This window comes from Pezoporus flaviventris, unplaced genomic scaffold (genome assembly GCF_033815535.1).
Source record: "Pezoporus flaviventris isolate CSIRO_AGI_PZ_B2104156 unplaced genomic scaffold, CSIRO_AGI_Pfla_v1 ptg000001l, whole genome shotgun sequence".
Lineage (NCBI taxonomy): Eukaryota > Metazoa > Chordata > Aves > Psittaciformes > Psittacidae > Pezoporus > Pezoporus flaviventris.
In genome coordinates, this window is record NW_026892549.1 from 63802084 (window position 1) to 63826083 (window position 24000).

A 24000-nucleotide genomic window follows, 5' to 3' on the forward strand; every position below is an offset into this window, starting at 1 on the left:
AAGATACAAAAAAAGACCATAGGCCTTAAAACATAGCCCACCAACCTCTGAACCAGCCTGCTGACTGCAGTTGTTGCCATGATTAAAAGAGATCTCAGGCAGAGTTTTATCCATTGCTGTCATTTTACAGAGAGCAATCTGATCATAACATTGACCCACAAAGGAAAACACAGGGCTCCTGCTCGTTTTTTACTGTTTTACAGAATGCCAAGGTAATGTTGTATTACAAGATGCTTAAAAGCTTATTTTTGTTTTTTGAAATACAAGGGAGACCGGTCTTTATTCAACACTAATTGGAAGGGGATGGAAGTGCTGAACATTTGTCAAGTTGTTTTCTCTCACAGCTGCTGTTGCTCAGCATTCGAGGCATACTGAACATACTTTTGTTATGCTTGTTAGAAACATGAAGACAGCATTTTATGTAGTGTATCATCAATTGCTCAGCAATGGGAATTCTGCCTGGGAAAATATAAGGTTATAACATATGGACACTTTGTGATGGCATTCCACCTTTTCATGCACTCTCACATCCACAGAAGGCACTAAACCAACAAAAACTCATTTGATAATGTCAGGAAAGACAGTTTCTAATCTTAAATAGCTTGAGTTCTGCAACTGTTAAGCTAAGTGCATTAATAATACAGCCTGTTCTGTAATATGTAAGCAGTGATGTCAGCATTGCCAAAGTAAGGTCTGTATGGCCCTTTTAATGATCCTTTGACCTGCTTTCTAAGTGTCACTTTTCCAGTGGTAGTAGAAACAGTAGAGCCTGTCCAAAACTAAGTAGAAATCACTTGATATACTTACCTTTGTATAGCGTTGTGGTTTTTAAACTAACCATATATTTTATTCTAACATGAAATTAAAATGAGGCTTATGGACAGAGAAAGAATATGTGCTAGAGGAACCATTCACAAGTTTTGCACTTGCAGCCCAGAAAGCCAACCGTATCCTGGGCTCCATCAAAAGGAGCATGACCAGCAGGTTGAAGGAGGTGATCCTGCCCCTCTACTCTGCTCTTGTGAGACCTCACCTGGAGTATTGTGTGCAGTTCTGGTGTCCTCAACATAAAAAGGACATGGAACTGTTGGAACAAGTCCAGAGGAGGCCACGAGGGATGACCAGGAGACTGGAGCATCTCCCGTATGAAGACAGGCTGAAAAAGTTGGGGCTGTTCAGCCTGGAGAAGAGAAGGCTGCGCGGAGACCTCATAGCAGCCTTCCAGTATCTGAAGGGGGCCTATAGGGATGCTGGGGAGGTACTCTTCATTAGGGACTGTAGTGATAGGACAAGGGGTAATGGGTTAAAACTTAAACAGGGGAAGTTTAGATTGGATATAAGGAAGAAGTTCTTTACTATAAGGGTGGTGAGGCACTGGAATGGGTTGCCCAGGGCGGTTGTGAATGCTCCATCCCTGGCGGTGTTCAAGGCCAGGCTGGACAGAGCCTTGGGTGACATGGTTTAGTGTGAGGTGTCCCTGCCCATGGCAGGGGGTTGGAACTAGATGATCTTGAGGTCCTTTCCAACCCTAACTATTCTATGATTCTATGAATACAGTGACATCTTTTTCTGGATGCATACAGGGTTAGGAGATTCCAAGAAATTCCTGTGCACAGATCTACACTGAGCCATCTGATCAAGGAAAGGGCAGAATCTATACCATTGTGTGTATAACAGAACAAAGTCTTAACTACATAGAAAGAGATTTTCCTTCTTTTCTTTCCCAGTAGTGAAATGGCCAGTTTGATGAAGATAAAACCAATGCTACTGGCTTATTCGTAGATTAGTCTGTTCTACTAATGGAAAAGGCAGAGTTCTCTTGCTTTGAGAAGTGCCTGTGCAATGCATGATGCCAGAGACAGCACAGAGCAAAATGATACTTGCACTTGTAGGATCACTTAATTTGTCTCTGAAAGCATTTACGATTTGTAATCTAGTCTTCAGATGAGTTGTCAAGCTTATACATATAGCCTCATACTTTCAAATGCTGTACCAACCTAATTAAAAGGAACAGAAAATTGAGATTGCTTCCTTAATGCAAGGTACTTTTCTAAAAAGATCAGTATATGAACACATATCCGTAGACATACAGATACCCAAAGGTATCCATCCTTAGAGTAACTGCTTAGCTGAGTTGAAACCGTCAAACAGGGAATCCTGGAAGTGGGATTCCCCCCAGCTGTGTATTGGAACCCCCTGGAAACTTTTGTCTTAGTCATGTTCTGCAAATCGTTTCAGCTAGGGGGCACCCAGCCAACAGTTTTACATTGCTGCAAGCGAACCTGACAGCAGCAAACGTGGAAGAAGCCTCCTAATGAGACCTGTAAGAGAAAAATCCCTCATATTCTGTGCTGATTTTAAATTTCTCCATTACTCTGTATCCAAGGACCCAAAAATTCACTATGAAGTTGTAACAATACAGGTAAATAAGTATTAGTATCTCATACAGAAATGTGCTTGCCATTTGTTCTTTCTATAGCCATACCGTAAGAGTTCTCATACCAGGATTCCCCCAAAAGTTTTCTGATTGTGAAAGTGACAGTGATGTACATTATACCAATACAATGAAGCCAAAATCCAGAGAACAGGTTACAGCAGCAACAATTCTGCCAGTGTAACTTCATGTACACAAAACTTCTGCTGGCACACACACAACAGAGAACATGATGTGACCCCAGTTTTCTTACTTGTTACAAGTGACAGCAGGAGCATAACTATAACCTTTAATATTACCAATGCAACTATTTTAATTTGGGGTATTATATTTGGGATATTTATTGGGGCAAAAGCTTCATATTAGTTAAAGCTTGGCTGATCCTGCCCCTCTACTCTGCTCTTGTGAGACCTCACGTGGAGTATTGTGTGCAGTTCTGGTGTCCTCAACATAAAAAGGAAATGGAACTGTTGGAACAAGTCCAGAGAAGGGCCACGAGGATGATCAGGGGACTGGAGCACCTCCCGAATGAAGATAGGCTGAGGAAGTTGGGGCTGTTCAGCCTGGAGAAGAGAAGGCTGCGTGGAGACCTCATAGCAGCCTTCCAGTATCTGAAGGGGGCCTGTAGGGATGCTGGGGAGGGACTCTTCATTAGAGACTGTGGTAACAGGACAAGGAGTAACGGGTTAAAACTTAAACAGGGGAAGTTTAGGTTGGATATAAGAAGGAAATTCTTTCCTGTTAGGGTGGTGAGGCACTGGAATGGGTTGCCCAGGGAGGTTGTGAATGCTCCATCTCTGGCAGTGTTCAAGTCCAGGCTGGATGAGGCCTTGAGTGATATGATTTAGCTTAGGGTGTCCCTGCCCACGGCAGGGGGTTGGAACTAGATGATCTTAAGGTCCTTTCCAACCCTAACGATTCTATGATTCTATGATTCCCTGACCATGTGGCTCCTGGGGACCAGCACCTCCACCTTTCTGCTCACGTTTCTTTGGTGGACAAAGTCAGAAGCAGTTTCAACACCATGTGCAGTCACCAGGTTCTGCAGGAACAGAACATTTATTCCTGCCTCTTCAATGGAGGCAAGATGAGTGCATCAGCACATTTTAACTGGCTGAAGTAAGGGACCCAGAGTTCAAAGAGTTGTACACTTTCTAAGTATGTAGAACCTGGATAACCAGCAAAAACCACAACTATAGATAGGTGGGTCTATAAGCATGGGTTAGATAGACGCAGCTATGCACTGAGGTAAGGTTAGTTAAACACTAAAACCTGCCAACAGAATCTGTAAACTCTTCAATAGTGATAATTCTCTGCCTTAGTTGACCCTGTTGGGGAACAGGATCTGGTTCAGATACTGCTACAATACCCCTTCATTTTGTAGGAGATTCCTTTTGCTGTCACCTCCCCTTCTGCAAATGAAAACCACAGGAAAATACACATTGCAGCAGGTAGCTCATTATAACAGTAGATACCCTGTATAAAATTTTATATAAGAGAAATCTCATCATTTCATGGGTGCCACTTTAAGAAACAAAATACACTGAACTTTCATTGTGCTGTGGGAAGCAAAGCTGAACAGCCCATCAGCAGTTATGGTATTACATATGGACTTCTGCTTCCTCCTGGGAGTTGTTTTACTTAGAAACAAAGCTGATTTCTGTTTTCCACTTTGCTGATAGCTCTGTTCCTGCATAGTCTGTGCTATGGTAGGAATTATTTTGCACCCTTCCCTCTCTCTCCCACCCCTGCATACCCACACACTTCCTCTTTTCCAGAACAAAAGCCGTTTCCAGTTATTTAAGGAACTTGAAAAAATATATATCCCTATCCTTATAAAAATGATGAAATAATTAGTTCTAGAACACACTTTCAATCGGGAAGGTATAACTGTTACCCAAAAGCTACGTCCCTACGAACTCTGTGTTTCATCTTAGGGCAGTCATGACAGAAAAGCTTTTGGGAAAGATGGGCTCCTATATCCACTTCTAGTTGCACTACTTGGGGTGAAAACAATTCGATGTCAGAGGATTACATATGCAAGGATTCCACAATCAAAACTTACTATAAATTATCGTTATCTTCAGATATTCCCGGTTACTGTCTTATGGAACTACCATTTGGGATTTGGTTCACAGTCTGCAGGCAGTAATGACAAAAAAATCAAGACAGGGCAGGTTAGTACAGCTTAGCTACCAGACTCCTCAAAAGTGCACCCTATAACCTTTAAAAAACAAGCTTCCAATAAACACAAAAAGCAGTTTCCAGTCTATGATCAGAAATTCTCTTATCTCTTAACCCTGGTTCACAGGCTAATGAGACGGCTTTGAGAAAACTGTCTGTCAGTGTCTCCCCTTTCTGCTTTCCAGAATTCTGCAGGCTGTATGGCTCATCACAAGTTTCTCGTAACACTGACTAGCCCCTGCCATAACCTGTCTCCTTGCTGCCCAAGTGCAGAAACTCCTCACATCACGTTAAAGGGCCAGAAGCACAGGACATTTCAAGAAGGACAAGGAGGTGGCAAAGACTGCTGACTCTACAGGGAGCAACTGTTATATTTTAAGGGAAGTATTTCATCTACTCAAGAAGTCTGGAAGATGTACTTTAGATGTACTTTACATTAGGAAGAAATTCTTTACTATTACCTTGTTTAAAACAGCCAGCCACACACACAGAACAGGAGTGGACTACTTGAGATGAGGCAGTTGTGGGGCGCCATACTACAGAAAACACACAGAGCCACAAACTGATCTGTAACTAGCACAAGACAGTGGAATAACTCTTGACAATCAAGCCTCAGGAGAGGATAGTCTAAGAGCACAGCTCTTAGTGCCTTACTAGAAAAAGCACCACCATTCCCCTATTTCTAAATGAATAAATAAATGCTTTATTTGATTATGCCTTTCTTTTTGAAAGTAAGTTTTCAAACAGCATGGTGGAGCTTAAGCAAAATTCAGCAAAAGAATTTTCCTTTACGTAACTGGAGATATAGTAGGCTTCACAGGGACAAGTTTATAGAGTACATCTCTGTAAATGTAGTCAAGTTGAAAACAGTGACACTGCTCATACAAGTAATGCTAATCCTGTGCTAGAAATGCTCATAGGAAGGAAGGTGCCCAGGATACTGCTCTACTGATAGCTTTTGTGGCACAAAATCACCCCAGCAAAAAAGAATAAGACTGCATATACTGAAGTTTAAAAACAGGAAAATTTACTTAGCTGTGTAACAGACAAAACTGGAGTGTCTTTGGATACTTCCTTATCACACAAACCCCAAAATACCACACAAAAACTAAGTCAGCAGTTTCAATCATCCATCCAGCATGAACCTAAGTGTTTTCTAACAATTTCATAACAATTTCTGATGGTTCTGAAGCAATAAAGAAAACATGTCAATTACACCAATACAATAAAGATTTGATTATGCAACTGCTTTGCCTATTTCACTGCAGCAATAAGAAAGCAAATAAGAGACTGAATGGAACACAATACAGCAATCTTATACTGCAAAAGAATATTCAGTTGTGGTACTGGTCCAGCTACTCAAAATAAATGATTTCAGTAAACCATTACCATCAGGGGACCTTATTTAATGACTTTTCACAATCTACATCACTATAATCCTGAGATGCATTTCACTGTGTTTGAGCTCCACTCCAAGATTTTCGAAAGTGATGGTTTGCTCTCAAAAGATAGCACCATACTTTTTATATACCTTTTAGGTGCCCAGCGTTCCATTTTTCAGAATTTCTTTATTCCTACTTCTGCAAGAAAAGACAGCAATGATGCTGTTTATGTGACTGATAGGAGGAAAAAGGTACCTTCTATTCACCTACATGACATCTACATTTAAGAGAAGGTTTCTTCTCTGGTTGCTTCTCCTCAGAGCCATGGACATTCCCACATCACTGTGGGAGAGATTCGACATTTAAAATGTGATTAATTAATGCTGCTTGAAGCACCATCAGGTCATCCTTCATGACCTGTGAGCTGTGAGAGAAGGGGTCACAGAGTACTAGCACTGGCCAGCAGCCAGTGACAGCATGGCCAGCAGCCAGCCATTCTGCTAGAGACTGGAGGGGGTTCCGGAGCGAATTTTACTGTTCTTCCCTATTTCCAACTCTATTACAGCCCAAGATCTCCTGCAGAGCTTCATGTACAGCCTAGAGATACACAAGGCTATGCTCCTCTTGCTGGATTTTTGTGCTGTTGACTAACAGTTATTTGTTCACTGAATGCTTTCATAAGGGAACCAAATCAGCGGTAAGATTTTTATGCAGTTTCATGCAGCGTAAGTGTATTTTTTTGGCCAAATCATATCCACACATGACTCCACAGATTTGGTAACTTAAAGTTACCATAGGTTAGGTTTGGTAACTTCAGGTTTTGGTAACTTCAGGCTGCTTTCCTGGCAAGCTGAGAAAAACAAATATAGGAATTAATGATACTATCTTGTCCGAGTTTCCTTTCTAGAAGGAAAATAATCTTCTTTGTTACAGTTTCCTGTACTTTAACCTTCTTACCAATGAATCACCGGATTTGGTCCTGAAGCACTCTGTGGTAAGATCTGGAAAATCTGTATATACATTATGGAATGAAACCAAGTTACACATGGCTTCCAAGAAAATAAATTCATCAGAGCTTGTATGCAAGGGAAACAGGCCGTATGGGTTATGGGGGGGGGGGGGGGGGAATGCATTTTGACATAGTACGACAGAAGCAGGCAGTATCACCAATACATCATTCTCTCCTGCATATTTATGAAGATCCATATGTAAAAGCTGCCCCCCACAAGTGCATAACACACAGAAATGCACAGTTCTTTGGGAAATGGGCTTTGTATAATCTGATAGAAAAACTTCACTGCAGCATACTTTAAAAGAGATTGAAAATTATTGCCCCACTTTGACCATTTCCTGAAATGCACTGTAATATCAGTACAAAGCTGACAGCATCAATCAGGAATCTTCAGAGATGCTTCATTTGATTTTTCAGAGAGATGAGAAAGCAACAAAGTGACTGGACCAAGCAATTCCAGATACTTAGAAAACATTAATCAATTTGAAATGAACTCCTTTTGTGTGCAGCTGTAATGGTTTAGAAGACATTTCCTAAAGAGATAATATTTTCTCTTCTATTACAACTGATCAAACTTCGAGACATCTATGAGAATTGTTTTTTTTTAAAACCACCGAACAATAGCAGTGCTTTTTTTATTAAAGAGCATGCTTACAAATATGAAATCATGGTAACAGAAGTTCAAATAAAGCTTATTTTTTACATTCTATCTGACCTTGTAGCTGACAAAACGGTATATGGGTCAAGATTATGAAAGAGCTTCCATTACGCGAAGTTATCTAAGTATTGTTCAGACTGGTTTTCATGATGAAATACTAGCTGAAGTTTGTATTTACTTCATGCACAATCACTTTAACCTTGCTATTTGCACAGCAGATGTCTTCTTCACAAGACTACAGAAGCTATTGACTATAAATCTTGATAAGCTGTTCATTCCTTGCTTGTCAGAGCACTCTAAAAAGTCATATAAAAGAAAACAATTACTGAACTGAGGGAAATACTAAATGCTGATCCTAGAGTTCTTATGGGGACTTCTATCGGACTCTGTCCAAGTACAGCCAGCTGAATTAGAACCATTGCAATAAAGTCATTATACAGAATTTGATTCACTTGTGAAATTTAATTCATATGAATGCCAAGACTGCAGTTACAATTTATTCTAACTGGCACCATTTCTGAAACCTCAATAGTTAAAAAGAAGATGAAATGAGCTGAATTACTATGCTACCTCCTTTATCCTTACATCTACACATTCAGTCATCAGTGATACAATGTGTGGCTAAAGCAGGAGTGAAAAAGCTTGTATTTCACATCCTATGGGGGAAAAAAGAGTGGCCAAGACTGCCAACTCAATAGTTTAAATTAACAAAAGCCTCCACTGAGTGCTTTCCACTATCTCTGGAAATAGTTTTGAAAAGCAGGCTCTATCCAGCTTTCTGCTTTACTTAGTTGATTAAGGAAGTTTGTTCCACTTACAGAAATGACACCGAACCAACACAGGAAGAAGGACTGAGGGCTCAGACCTCCTGTTAACAAGAGAAAGGTACAAAAAATACACAGCAGATGGTATTTTGGGCATGTGTGTCTTTACAACAATGGCTGAAAAAGCCCTAGATGAGGTGGAGTACCCTGCAGAGAGGGGAAGAGTGTTCCTTCATCTGGAAAGTTATTAGCGTGCTCAGGGCAAAGTTTCTAATAGAGCCAAAAAAAGCTTGGCATCTTTGAATCTAAATTAGTTGCCTTCAAAGAACTCACTGTAAGGAGAAAAGTTTCATCTTCTTAATCCCTGTCCACAAGGCAGAACAGAAAACCACCATTCCCTTTATTTCAGTTGTCTTCTACAAATGAACTTTCCAGAAATACAAACCTGATTCTGCTTTTATTTATGTGATGCTAGTGAGCTGCTCCTGAACTTTCTGAAGTCGACAGGCATTTTTCTAGTGAAAAATTGACTTTCGTGGGTTAGCAATTCACTAATGCTAAGAAGCATCAAAAGATGCATTGTGATTGAAGGATTTTTATGGGATACCATGCTTTGCCTTACAATACTCTACAGCCTTAGACACCTGTGAATCTTAGAACAAACAGAAATGTTATCCACAACTTTACCTGACAAGAAGACTTAATGGATGAAACAACCAAATAACTGGCCAATCACTCAAAAATGCCATATTACAGTACCACCTATAAAGCATACGTACATAGGGACAGGCCTCAGGAAACAACACTGGAATTACTGTGTGTATGCTGTTCAGATAATCTGTGTATACTCAGTTCAATCAAGTGCATTTTCTCAATTCATACAGGGGATTCAGCACTAGCAAGACCACAGTCAACTTCTGTATGCTGCAGTTCAGTTCCTTTGCCTGCATGCTGCTCTCAAAGCCTTCTGAAAAGCAGAGATTCCATATTGTATTTTCTGAATGTTAAGAAACAGAAATTATGGAAGTATGAAATCTACTATATTCCCTTTAATACTTTATTAGCTATCCAGTCAAAGAGTGAAACCAAGCCAGATGATATATCTGATTGAACTGACCCATTTGGATTACTTATCACACTGCTCTGCTCCAAGTGATCACAGAGACTTAACACGAGTCATGAAGAGAACCATTCTTCAGTTTCTTAGAATCGAAGTGTAACAGATCTGCTGGTAATTTTCCTAGCTCCCCTTCTCAGCCTTCCCAAATTTCTTTTCAGCAAACTAATTCCCACTGATTTTTGCCAAGTCTTCAAGCTTTTACTAAATTTAAAAAGCATGATATATCTGTTAGATAGATAGATAGATCTGTTTTCAAGTATATCTGTCCATAATTTTTCAAATCTTCATATGAGTGGTAGGCCCTACTATCTCAGTACCATGACTCAAGTGTTCCTGCTGCCCACAGCAAAGCAATTGTTTTGAGGCCATTTCCAAGTTACCTCCTCTATGGAAAAGAGGAAAATAGTCATAAGATCAGATACGTAATCTTCTGAGGACAGGAAGTTACACGGTGACAATGTGGGTGAGCCTTTGAACAAGGTTTGTAACTGGAGAGCATTCCTAATAGGCCTAAACCCAGTAGACTGAGTAAATGTGATGGTGCACATTAAATTCATTATGCAGACCTATCTGTGGGAGAAAATGTGCAGAAGTGATTACTGTCTTAGAGCAAATAAACATAACATAACGTCATCCTTAAAGGAGACAAACTTCAAACTAAGTTAAACATGATCTATCATCCTTCGTGGCAAAGTGCCCTAGGAAATGAACAGTCTCATCGCTAGAAAGCCACAGGCATTGTTTCTATTTCTCAGTAAGTTAGGTGCACTTCCTTTAGCCCTGTCGGACTGCTATACTGCCTCCTTGTACATTTTCGTGATGTTTCTAATTCTGTTACCTGTTAACAGGTACAAGATTATATGATCCAGATGCATCAGCCTTCCAGACTCCCACATTGTTCAACTACAATAGTTAACAACTTTTAACTTTGGTTTGCACAAGACATATTGTTACATATACAGCTGTATCTGTATGTATTTCTCTGCTTTGGTTCCAACAAAGGCTTTTGGAGGTCTTTAATCAGAGGCTAAATTCCATCTCTTGCACGTTGTGGGCATCAAATACAGACTTTTTCCAGAAAACTGTTACTAAATAGATCTGTGTGCTTCAGAAGCAAAGTTTCTTTATGTGAGAGCTTCACCTGATAAGGCTGGTGACAAACCTTTCTGAGTACCATCTTCTCCCCCTCTAGCGGGTACTTGTTACAACATAAACAGTCAATGATTTTCATGCAAGCTGGTAACTTTTTCCAGAGATTTGGCTACTTTTTACAGCACGTGCAGTTCACTGACTTAATTCAGATGTTTATGCTTCCAGACAGCACTTCTCCAAACCAAATACACTTCCATGATCTTCATGCTTAGTGCATACATAGCTCACAGATTTGCTCTTTGAAAGAGCTTCTAAGTAAATTCAGACTTCAGACTAATAAGCAGCAGAAGTTTCAAAGGAAAAACTAAACAAACACCAACACTGCTACATTTCCTATGAAATTTAATTCACACACACACACAAGGACTCAAACACACCTCTACAGTCCACAAGAAACCACTCACAAAGTCCACCTCTAACTCACAAATCTAATGCTAAACCTGGAAAGAAGACTGAAATACGCTACTTCTAGCAGATGCTTGCCTACGTTGCAATCCCCTGTTCTTTTCTACTCCAAATCAGCTTGCATATTGTAAACCACCTCCTACTCACAAGAAAGGAGGGAAAACTTAAAGCCCACATTTCTACTTCGGAAGAATAACAGGACAAAATTTAGTTCAGAGAAAAAAAGGGAAGCAACTGAAAAAAGATAGAGTCCTTAAAGAGTCCTTAAACACCTCAGTTTTCTCGTACTGTGCCTGGTTCATATCTCCAGCTGCCTGTCTGTCAAGTCTGACAATAACTGCTGTGATAGAAATCTGCTAAAGAAAATAAGATGCCACAGCCTGGTTAATGAAACAGTGGAAAGCTCACATTAGCAGTAAACACAGGAAGTGTGAAAAGTCTTATCAACAGACAAGTAAAGAGCTTCTTTTTTGCTCTGTACTTGAGCAGTCCTTTTCGTTGGTTATCTTTACAATGGAGTGGAGAAATTCAGGACTTTACACATGGATTCATAGGTATGTCAACACAGTACTATATATAATACGATTCCCCCTGTCCAGAATAAGAATGTTTTATTCGGATCCAGATACTCTGCTTCTAAAGCTTCAATTCATGAGAACATGAATGCGGACATGGAGAGTTTGCTGGACTGGAAATACACCTTTCAATATGGACTTCTGCTTTGGTAGCAGCAAATCTGGAAAGGAGCAACAAAATAGCCCATGATCTGTTCTACAGTCACAGGAGAGATGCAATGAAAATTATTTCAGATGAGCTACAATATTGGGACTGAAATTATTCCTGAAGACCCCAAGGTATCAGAGTTTAAAAAGCCAAAACAAACAAAATGAGTAGAACTATTGAGCCAAATGCTTTTTATCTGTCAGTATGAAAATGTGTGTAAGACCAAGTTACATGCTTGTTTTCTTTGTTCCCAGTAGACACCAGCAAAAAGGCCATTGTTTACGTCTGATTAGAGGTGGATCTGAAAGCCAGTCATTTCCAGTTAGTTTAGAGGAGGCCAACTATAAAAACACCACAGCAGCTGGAAAATCATACTCAATAAGGAACATATGAAAGAAGGTTTGGGAGGGGGTTAAACGTGACTGAACTAGAAAAATGCATCTATGGCAAGAATACACTGAAAACAAACAAATCCCAAAAATATTTACATTTGTTTCTTTGGGAGACACAACACCCACCTGATGAAAAAAGGATTGAATGATCAGAAGGATTAGACTTTATTACTGTCCAAATGGAAAACCTTTAGAGGTTAGCCATGCTTAGACCTAGAATCACTTTCTGACAAAATAGTTTGATATTTGCCCAGTTGATTCACACAATCCAGCATTAAGCTTGTGAAATATGCAACCTGATAGCGTAAACAATTTAAAAAGTAAAATGCCAAAGGACAGATTGACAACATCAAAACCTCACAGCCCTGATCTCATTAAGATGGTGCATGAGACTAAAGCCCTTAGAAATCTGGAAGTAAAGCAAACTCTTCAAGTCCAGAATAAAGCTGAAATAACCCAACCACTCTGCAAGTCATGAACTGTCCTGTGGCAGCTGTTGAGAGAACAGGCTCAGTTGTCTGTGCAAAAGTAGAATAATATACATTAAATATGCTCTCCCTTAATACACAATTTGAGAGACTACTTCCCGAGACTGCTGTTGTTTGGTTCAGGCTTGAAACAAGTATCTCTCATCAGAAAAATAACACATTTTGGATAGGACAAAGAGTACAAGGGTTTAGGTGTTTTTCAAGATCAAAATAAGTAGAAAACCGCAAGGCAACTCTAGACAAGAGCAGAACTGCACCAGTACAAACCATCCTAAGGCATACTCTGACAATATATCTGTCTCAGGAAACAAGAAAGTGTGCAAAGACTCCGTATGCATATTTTGAATTCATTCAAAGGAAGTAACTAGTGTTTAAAGATAAAACAATCCCCAAACCCTGGAGTGTTCAGTACCACAGTAAACACTTCAAAAGTTGGAAATCTAACTAATTGAAAAACATCCCTCACAGCTGAGGACCTCACCGACAGAAAAAAAGCTATGTTGTCCTTGGCTACCTCCAAAAAGATAACTCAGCATGCAACAAATACAACCAAACCCAGATAATCAGAGTTCTTTCCTAGCAAGAAATGTGTGCCAGGCTGAGAAAACTGGCATCAGTTAGCCGAACCATAACGCATTTCCTACAACTGCCTAACACTGCCTAACAATTCCCACCAGGGAATACTGATCTAGGCTTGTAGCATAAACAAAAACTTGCCAATTGAATCTTGATGATAGATTAAAGTTGGGTACTTCTTAAAATGAGATGCAGATAAAATGAAGTAATCTATGGTTTGAAAATATTATGAAAACCCCTTCTTTCAAAATACAGGCCAATTGCCAAAGCAATCAGGGTAAGAACCTACCCCCCTCAAAATTACAATACCCATTAACTTGTTTCCAACTAGAAAAGATTAATTGGGCTCAGTTCCCAATGAAAAGTTTGTTCAGAAATACTAAAACCATGCAATTGTGTACATCACATGATTTTGCAACAGGATACATACCTGAATTAGCAACATTTATCAAATTTGTGTCATGTTAGTATAATAATTTCAAGTGATAAACTGGATGAAAGACACTACTTCAGACTGAAGCGTCCTTGTGACATGTATTCCAAAGTATAACCAGGGAACTATTCAAGCAGCAGTCTTTCTTTCCTCACTTCTGCAAACCCTTTAGTAGTCACTCACCTGCCTTGAACCTTGAAAGTTACCAGTTAAAAAAAAAGTTACTGATACCTCTCAGCTTCCAACAGAAGGAGGTACAAAGGCCAAGGCTTTTTGTTCAGTTTTCTGTCAGAACTGCTGTAGGTGCCAGTACCAGGGAAGGAACTCTACCACAGCAACACTGATAAAGATTACCTGCAGGAACTACACTTTCAGAAAGAATAACCCCAAACCCACCAGGCATTAGAAAAAGAAAGAGGTGGAGCACACCTAAATGGCTTTATTGCCTGAGAAAGCCTCAGCTATATAAGATGAAAAGCACCATTCCAATTCACAGCAATGTTAATTATTTGTTCATGCACTATTTTCAGGATGTGCTACCTTGTATTTCAAACACTCTAAGTTCAGCCAAAAGTGGAACAGCTGAGGTTAAAATGCATGCTGCAAGGAAACTTTAGTTAGCATGTAGGGAAGTTATGCAATTGTGATATTTAATGGGTATATTTCCCTGGGAAAGGAAGATAGGAACAGTGATCTGCAATTTTAAGTGACCAACCTAACTGGGGAGAGGAAGTCTGGAGAACTGCACTACCAGGTTTACATTCCATTATTCAAGCGAATAGTAACAACAGTCTTGGAATAAACTGCAACTTTTCTAGTCTTACAGGGCAGTTTCTTAATACAAAAGTATTCAGACATGGACTGAGAAGTGAGAACTAATCTACCAGGATATTGAATGTGTACAATTTTTATAAAGGAGATTAACCAAAAGTGAAAAATGAATTCCGGAAGTAAAAGACAGGGAGTCAGCAAGTCCAGCACATCAATTACATTCTCAAGAACAGCCATCTTTTTAATTTAATACTTAAATTTTATTTTTAAACCATTTTTGTACTTATTCTTGCTTTTCATTTTCAAATATTCTTGGTCTTCTCAGGACTTCAGCTACTGGCTGCATAGTTTGGAGCTCCATTCAGAAAGAAAACACCAACAGCGCTCAACCACCCTGAAAACAATTCACTATTCTATGATCTTTGATCTTTCATTCTTAAGTGCATCAGTTCCTTGCACAAGGGATCACAGCAGTGGGCAGAAGGAAATGTGCAAGCTCAGGAGCTCCCTTCTTCTTTGTGTCTTTTCAAGGTGTGCAAAGGAAAAAGGTATCAGAGATGTGCGAATTAAACTTTTCCTAGAACTCTGCCCTTTCTACTTTTCTCCCTGTTTTCATATGACTGAGAAACACGGTTGGTTTTGCCTTGATTGACATAAGAATTCCAACTGCTTTCAAAGTATGCTGACAGTAACAAATTATTCAGTTAATCCAATCTTATTATGAAAAGTACAGTATTGATGCCAGTTAAGGTTTGAATGAACCTGCAACAGAAATTTACCTCATGTCAGAACATGAGTTGCATCTCGGTATGCTGTACTCAGTACATGTTTCACTGTGTATTTTCGCTCTTTGCCAAAGACTCTTAGACTTCATCTTTATTGTATCAATCATTTATGCAATCCAGCTTCTTCATATTACCTCCCAGCCCCAAAGAGAACTTGAACCAAAGATATCGTGGCACTAAGACCAAGTTCTCAAAAGCAGTTCAGACGCATGGACACATGCGGCTTGCTTCCACTGAAGTAAACAGTTACAATCCTCAGAACTAACTGGAAGGAAAATCAAGGTTTGTAACTGGTCACATGTGGAGTTCCTTTGCAGACAATTTCCCATAGAAAAGAATAATTTAGTCTTAAATTTTGAAAAGGAATAATCATTTCTAAAGGATAATAATCACTAAAAGACAAAAATTTTGTTTTAGCAGTTTGCCACTAGATGGAGCAATTTAATATTAAAAATTCCATTTATACAGACAATGCTCTCGATGTTTTAGATCTTTCACTAATACACCTTTCCCATTACCCAGTTTTGGGGGGTTTTAGGAATACTATGTCCTTGCAGATTTTTCAAGTAAAAAGATGCATGAGAGTAAACACAAATGTTCTCTATTTTACCTGTTTTAAAGCAGAGACTGGAAACAGTGTGAGGTAAACTGCAATTCTAATGCACTCCAGTTAAACTATTAATTTCATTTAACCATCAATCTACACCACAAAATCTTCAGAAAACTTAAGTACTAAGAAATATTAAGCAGTTGTCCACAGTATTATGCTCTCTATTCATCACAGACACCAGAACTTTCTGCCAGTTTATTCAGACTAGAAGCCTTAAATCTACCCTGAACTTCAGCCTAACTACTAGATATTTAGAATTCTTCTACATTTTAATATCAAACCTGAGAATTAAAGATTTTGTAGTAGTGCATGAGAAAAAGAGACTCAAAATTTACATCAGTTTAACCTAAGGTCTCTGTAGAACTATGGGGTCTGTGTCAGTACAAGACCAAACGTTGAACCTATGGCTGGCTATATTTCAAATGTTAACTTCAAGCAACAATTTACAGTTGTTGCTATCCAAAATACTTCCTGGTAACATCCCTCTGTACCTTCTAAAAGGGACATGTGTCTTTAAAAAACAAATAAAACAACAGTGTTGTTGCTGAATGCAGTTCTGAGGCACCAAGGGAAGTAAATCCTCAATGATTACATGGGTTTTACAATCCTTCTTAAACACCGGATTTGCTGGGAAAAAGGGAAGCAATAAGCAGAGTTAAGGATGGCCTGTGAATTGCAACCCTGAACTGACCTCAGCTTCGTTTTTTTCTTTTAAATTACTTCTCTTATACTTATGAAATATTCATGGTTTTAAAGTATTATTTGATAATCTGACTATTATGAAAACAAGTTATAATACACTGTCTACTGTATCTGAAGTCTGAATGCCTCATAAGACAGTACAGAATTTTATTATCCTGCCTACTATCGCACTTTTCTTATGTTAAATGAACTTCCACTTGTATAGCAGGTATTAATAACAACTGGATTTACTATTATATTTAGCTTCATGGAGAGAATACATGCTTTTAATGCCTAGATGTGGTGCTTTCTTCTAAGAATTGTTACTATTATCTATCATGATTAATAAAAAAAAATTAGGCTGCTTATGCAACTCTTGAGGTAGTTGTGCACCTCTGTCCTAAAAATTCAGCCATCATTCCAAAGATACTGAGGACATACAATTGATATGCCCCATTCACCTCCATCATAATTATGACCACAGTCAGCTGAGGTCCAGTTCTCTCCTACCTCAATCAAATAGTCTTTAAGGACACCGCAGCTCAAGACTGGCCTACTAGATGGACCTCAGTATGGAGAGGAAGAATATACGACAGAAGAAGGATAAACCTTATTATTATTTTTATTTTATCATTATTTTTATATATTATTATTTTTGTATTACTACATTTGGTTTTCATGCTTTGCTCCATCACTGCACTACTTCCAGTAACGGGGGGTTGTATGAAATGTGTGGTGCGTGTAGGGAACAGACAGAAGAAAGCAAAGAACAAGTCAAGAGGGAAAGAATGAAAACACGCTGAATAAAACCTTCCATTAGCTTGAGACATTTCTAACACTTGTGTAAAAGCTGCCTTCATTAAAGCTAACATGTCAACACTGCAGCAAGTAAAAAGGTAAATGAATGTAAAGAAAATCCAGGTTATCACATTTCAAATACCAACCCAGTACACTTCAGCCCTCCCCTCCATTAACTCCACCTCTGTGTTTGCCTCTGGCTGACTGCTCCTTGACAGAGTAGACAGAGAAAACAGATTAAGGCTTCAAAACATTTTTCCACATGTTCTTCAGTAGCTTCTAGACTCATTTTTCTTACAAAGAAGAAACAAGCTTACTAGCTACAAACTACCTGCTAGGCAGCAAAGCAACCTGAAAGTGTTTTATATTTCTAATACAGCATTTCATTATGTGATTATAATAAATGGTTCAAATCAGAGGCCATACTGACAGCATGGGATTTCAGTGAATGCATTTCAAGATACTTTGAAGCTACTTAACCCGCATTGATTCAGCTTAGTCTTTTAGATATCAGGGGTTTGCCCTAAAACATAAAACCAGGCTAAACCACAAGATTGTTTACAATAAAACACATTACACTTAAAAAAATAAATCACTGGCATCTATGTATCTAAGCGAATTAGAGAAGCACAAGAATTTAACTGTTGTAGCTCTTTTGGATACATCATCATTTCACTTTTCAGTCAAAAGAGCCACTCCACGATTAACTCCCCAACTCATGTCCAGTACAGGAATCCCTCCTAAGCCTTTCTAAGTTGTGTGTATTTTCAGGCAACATGAGAAGGATGCAGATTTATTCACGCAAGAGAGATACTATTCTTACTTCCTCACTTGTGCTTAAACAACAGTTTATTAACTGAAATACACTGTAACAAGGCATCTCTGAACCACAGGGTTCAACAGCAGTAGGACATTAATCAAAGCGCTCTGAAGCTGCGCTAAATTACATGACAGCAAGTTTCTTTGCCACAGCATGAAAATAAAAGAATTGGGGGTGTGAGAAGACACGGAGTGAAGATAAGGAAGAGAGAAGGGGAAGCAGTAACCGTATTTGGTATCAGAACTAACATTCTTCGAATGTATATTTCTCTTGGTGCAGTTTGATTGTCAACTGTCATTTTCTCTGAAAATTGTTAAGCTCTCTTCTCTCCTGGGGATGTCAGTCCCAGCAGAGCAAGGAAAATGCAATTAGAGCTAGCTATAAACCTGCCTGGTAACTCTCTTCTTCTAAGTGTTCATTAGACAAAGATAGATCTGCCCTTTTAATTCAGAGACATTGCATACTAAGTACAAGTTAATAACTACTTAGGACTTCAACCCCTGACAGGGATACATATGTAGGCTACTGTCTCTGAGACAAGACATACAGAGAAAAAACAGCCATCAAGTTAACCATGACCAAAAATCATTATCATCTAAGACTGAGTGTCTGATGAAGTCTGTTTCAGGATTATCTGGCATGGCTGTTTATAATGTCCACTAACATATTAGAGTTAAACAAAACTTTAATGTAGGGACACTACATTACCATTGAACTGCAGCTGTACATGTTTTAATGCAAAGGACTTGCTGTTCCTGTCTGTCTTTGCTGTAGATTTCAAAACATCAAATTAAAATGGGTTGAGGACAACCAAAAGTTCACGAGTTACACACACCAACTTCCACAACACAGGGTGATACCAGTCTGTCAGTACCAGGATGCAGAGGAAAATGGATGCATCCTGCTACCTTTTGCACACCCTGCTGGGAACTGCTAGCAAATCTGCAGTCTGGTATCGCTGGCAGCAACAGACTTTCCAAAGACAGGTCAAATCCCACCTGAGGAGCATGCAAGAGACATCCCTGCAGCAGCCTTTCAAGCACACATCTCCTACTTAGCAAAGATTTCTCTGGGGATGTCCATGTCTGACTCATCCTTTGCAATGCATTTTCCATTCCTCCAAATGCACGCTAGGATTTCAGCTTTGCTGTGACTCTCAAACTCTTTGTTTTATATTTGCAAAGCCTTTTATAGGAATTTTTCCTAGAATCACAGAAGTTGCACACCTTAAAGCTGCACATGAAAATTCTTCCATTATCTCCAGAGCTCCAATTTGTTAATGTCTATTCCTAGCAACTTCAGGTCACAGCCACCTACACTTCTTCAGAAAGTCAGTATTCTTCATAACAGGATAACATATTTTGAATCACTCTTGAATGCATCTTGCCTTGTTTTTGTAATGAATTAAGGTTCTTTAGATTAGTCACCATCTGAAATCGTGAGCTAGCGACTGACAAAGATAAAGCAATGAGACCAAGAACAACACGAAGTTATAGTTACTTTGCCTATACTCATCTACATTCTTAGAAAATAAGGCCCCGATGTTACCAATGCTGCACTAGCCCCTATTCACTTCAGTGCATTCAACGAAAGCACAAGAATCCATCTGTTCAGAGGACATTACAGAAACACCACGAAGCATGTTAAGCTTGATCCTATAATCAAGTCTAATTAGAATCACTGGCATTTAGCATAGGTGTAAAGATCCATCATGCTGATCCACTTGTAGGATCATAGCCTTAATGTAAAGCCATAAAGCATTTTGTTATTACTTCAAATAATCCAAGTTGATCTCCTTTAGAGAAATGAGGTCTGATCTTACAGCTGGTTCTGCACAGGTAGTGCACTTCCTCTCCACAGAATTTCACTGACATTAACTGGCATAAGGAATATTTTCCTTTGTAAGAGGAAGGAAAAGAAAAGGAGGCAGTAATAAGAATGAACCTCCTTCCCCTGTAACACTTTTCACACTGACAGCAAGTCTTCCAAAGGTCCAGAATTAATAAAAGAGATGGTAAGGTATGGCTTGTTGCACTCCACTAATAGCATCTCCCTACCTGGCTGGGTGATGATATATCCATACCTAGCCCTGAGTAGTAGTGTGCAAACACAGAAGAGAAATTCTAACTAGAAAGTGCATGGCAAACTAGCAAGGTTATGATTACATCACAGTAATCCACTCACAGTTGCAAGATAGCTGTGTAATTAAAACAGTAATAAGGGAATAGCTTAAGAATATGCAAAATTTGCAAGCACCATGAGAGCTAAAGAAACTTCCATATTCATTTTAGTTTTCTGTTGACATATCATCTCTTTGCTGGCAGTGGTACGTCAGTAAGAGCCTCAGAGAGCTCTCATGCTCTCTCTCAGGAGCCTTTTCTTACATGGAATTCTCTTTAAGAAATCTGAGTGAAAGGCAGAGCATTAACTTCTAACAAATACTATGGAAGAAGTAGTTTTCAAGAAAGGAACCAACATTCTCAAGCTAAACACGCTAAAATTTGAATTTTATTCCTCCTGTTCAGCATTTTCTTTATTCAACAGCAGAAAGTTGCTGCTCTAAGAAAATACTAATTGCTTTCTTATCTCAAAGTTTAACCTGATCTAGACACATTTCTTCCTAAATCTATTGCAAGACTTATTATTGGAAGCTTTTAAAACCAAAGCCTTCTCCTATTCCCACAATGATTTGACAAACAAAACAGGAATATAAAAAGTACTGTTCTTCATTAATATACTATTTTTTAACAACTCCAAGCTGAAGCAAACAAAGACATATGCATTCTTTCATCTCCTTTTTCCTGTGCCTCATAGCTCCAGGATTTGATTAGGTTTCCAGGGGATCCAACCTAGAAGGACAACTGTGGAAATACAAGAGTAATGCTATGTCCAGAAGTCAGGCAGAACAGATTACTACATTATTAAAAATCTGCTTGTGTTCTTTCCTAAAAAACATTCCTTTGACTTTGTCTAAAGACTACATTGTCTTATTCCTAAGCAAAAGGACTTGAAGAAAACGCTATCCTAAAGTAGACTTGAACAGTGAATATTAGCATTCCCATGCTAGTGTGTGGTGTGTCTACCATGTAAGAGGTATCAAGATTACTGGTAAAATTAGATCTTTACCCCACCCCATCAAAATGGTCACTACCTCCTAGAGCTTGGTCTGTGCCTAGAAAGGCGGTGGGCTGGCCTAGTATTGCTGTGCCCACACTCACCTACCAGCACTGTGCATGTAGAATGCTAGCTGACTTCTTCCTTCCCAAGAGTGCCATTCATCCCCTCCCCAGGCACGTCTCTACAGTGCTGTCCTTCCAGAACACATCACTAATTTAAACATGTGAGATTAAACAGAAGCTTAAACAAAAACTTAATTTTCCCTGGTAGTGTCTTGCTGGTAAGCATAATAATTAATACCTATCTGATGTTCTTCACGTCCTTAATCCTCATTTCTATGTGCATCACCATGTGAAAGCAAGCTCTTCTTTAGATGGCACATAGGACTAGCTAGAGATATTCTAAAACACACCCTAGATTTTGCTTATATGATATTTTTCTAAGAGGTTGTGTACCATGCTCAAGGGTTCACAAGGGATGCTTTGCACCACCTCGAACACTGGAATTCTCAGCTTTTCCAGGTCTTTGGGACAAAGACCTTAATAACACAACCAGAAGAAAAGAACTAATTAAATAAATTAAAATTAGCAAATGGTAGTGATGTCCTTTCCATTCAGTTTAATTTTCTAGATAATTGAGTGCTGGGAATGAGCTAACAGAATAATGGCTGAAGAAATAGCACCCAGATATTTTAAGGCACGGGCTGAACTCAGGATTCCATATAATGCTAAATTCTTGGACTTACGTACTTAACTGCCTTCTATTTTGAGACTCACTTGGAATGTTCTTTCTTGCTCAGTAATTCACTGTCACAGTACTTAGACACAGAGCTACAGTAATCCAGCACTGTCTTGTGCTGGAGGAACAATGGTTAAGGAACAATTTCTCTTGAGGACGAATGGTTAAGTATCAGAGATTTAGCTAAGCTAATATTTTTCCAAAACAGTTCCTCTTTTGATTCCTGTACTCTTACACTTCTATCAAAGAATCTAGGACTTTGTCCTTCCAAGTTGTAGGAATACAAAAAAAGATTACAGGCCATGTCTTGACAGGGATAACAATACACTTTAGGCTAGGTTAAGCATGCACTAAAGTCAGCTGCCTGTTTTAGATAGAATCTCAAAGCTTCATTAACTTTGTTCAAGCACCCCCTCATGCAACTATGATTTTGGAGAGTGGGCACAATCTGTGTTTCTTTCTGACCCCATCTTGTAAAATATACATGCACACTGACTTCTCCTTTGCAATGGGAGCAAGGAGAGCAGATGAGCTGCAGGACTGGACCACATACACACTGACCAGTATATGAAGTCATTAAGTCACAATAATCCAGTCATTTCTGATTACATATACATATATACACATATATATATATCCTTAAAAATCTGTTCTCAAAGGCAGTTCAAATGAATTTGAAGTACAGTTTGGCATCATTCTACCATGGTCAAAATGAGAAAATGTTGTATCAATGTGTCTCTTTGCCACTCCCCTTCTTCCACAATATGCTCCAAACCATGCCATACTCCACAAGTAAAGCCAATTCATGCCTTTTGACATGTGACTGCTAAACTAAGAGTACTTCATATATGTAACAGTAAGTCTGTGCTAGCCCAAATTTTACTAAATAATGTGAAACTCTGACTATGGGAAAAATTGAGGCAGGAAGTCTGGTGAAAAATAACCAGGATTTCCTCCCACAGCCTTCTTCAAAACTGAGTCACATTAATTATTCCAGAAATTCTTCCTTATAACAAAGATATGACTTATGTATATTTTGGCTCTTGATCCCATAAAGATGATGCCCAGACTCAGAAAAGTGACCTGAATGACCTCCCACATAACCTTCCTCAGGTAGCTTAAAATCACACTGTCACTCAAGAACCCAAACTGCTTTTGAGGAATTTATATTCACCACAGAAGTTATACGCTTCAAATCTTTTATGCAACTGCTGAGCCAGTTTCAGTACAATTTAACACAATTGACAATTTAGCCTCAGATGTTTTATCTTCCTTTGTGACAGCTACGATATGGTTCCTGTCATGTACTAATGCAGCAATGAACAGTAATTAAGATCTTACATGAGAACTCTGTTAACCCCAGATTTATGAACTTTCAATACTCTCTATAAAAGAGTGGCTGTTGGACAACTGGCAGGTAAAGTCTTTCTCTTCTCAACTTTACCCTTTTCCTCCCAGCCTGTAATTGTCTGGCCACACAGATCAGAAATAGAGCCATTGGCTTCAACTGGACTAAGTCTACATGTAGATTTGTGTATGTGCAGGACTACGAACTACATCAACACAGCTACTCAGGCATGAATCACTGAAAAAGACCAATTTCTGTGAAGATGTGCATCACTGCTGTAATATTATCTCAGTATTTCTCTTACGCGAAGTTAACTGTGCGCATATGTTCACAAGATTCTTTTATACTGCATGATAGCACTTCAGACTGTCTGGTTTGTTTGGTGTTCAACAGTGGAAGTGTAAGAACACTTAAATACTTCAGATTTACTAGGAATAGTAGTGGTAATTTAACATCTACTTCTCTTATTCCCTTTTTATCAATAAATAAGTAACCCCCAACCCTTCAAAACTAAAAGTGCAGTTCTAGAACATTCTACTGTCAGCCTGTAGCCATACAGACAAGTGCAAGCATAAACAGAACAAATGCCGATACCTACATGAAAATTGA

At 38.9% G+C, this 24000-nt stretch overlaps 1 long non-coding RNA gene across 3 annotated transcripts in view; it reads right to left on the minus strand.

Moving 5' to 3' along the window:
• Positions 1 to 24000, minus strand: part of LOC133273827 (uncharacterized) — a 157211-nt gene that overhangs the window by 132677 nt on the left and 534 nt on the right. The gene's annotated exons all lie outside the window — the stretch shown is intronic.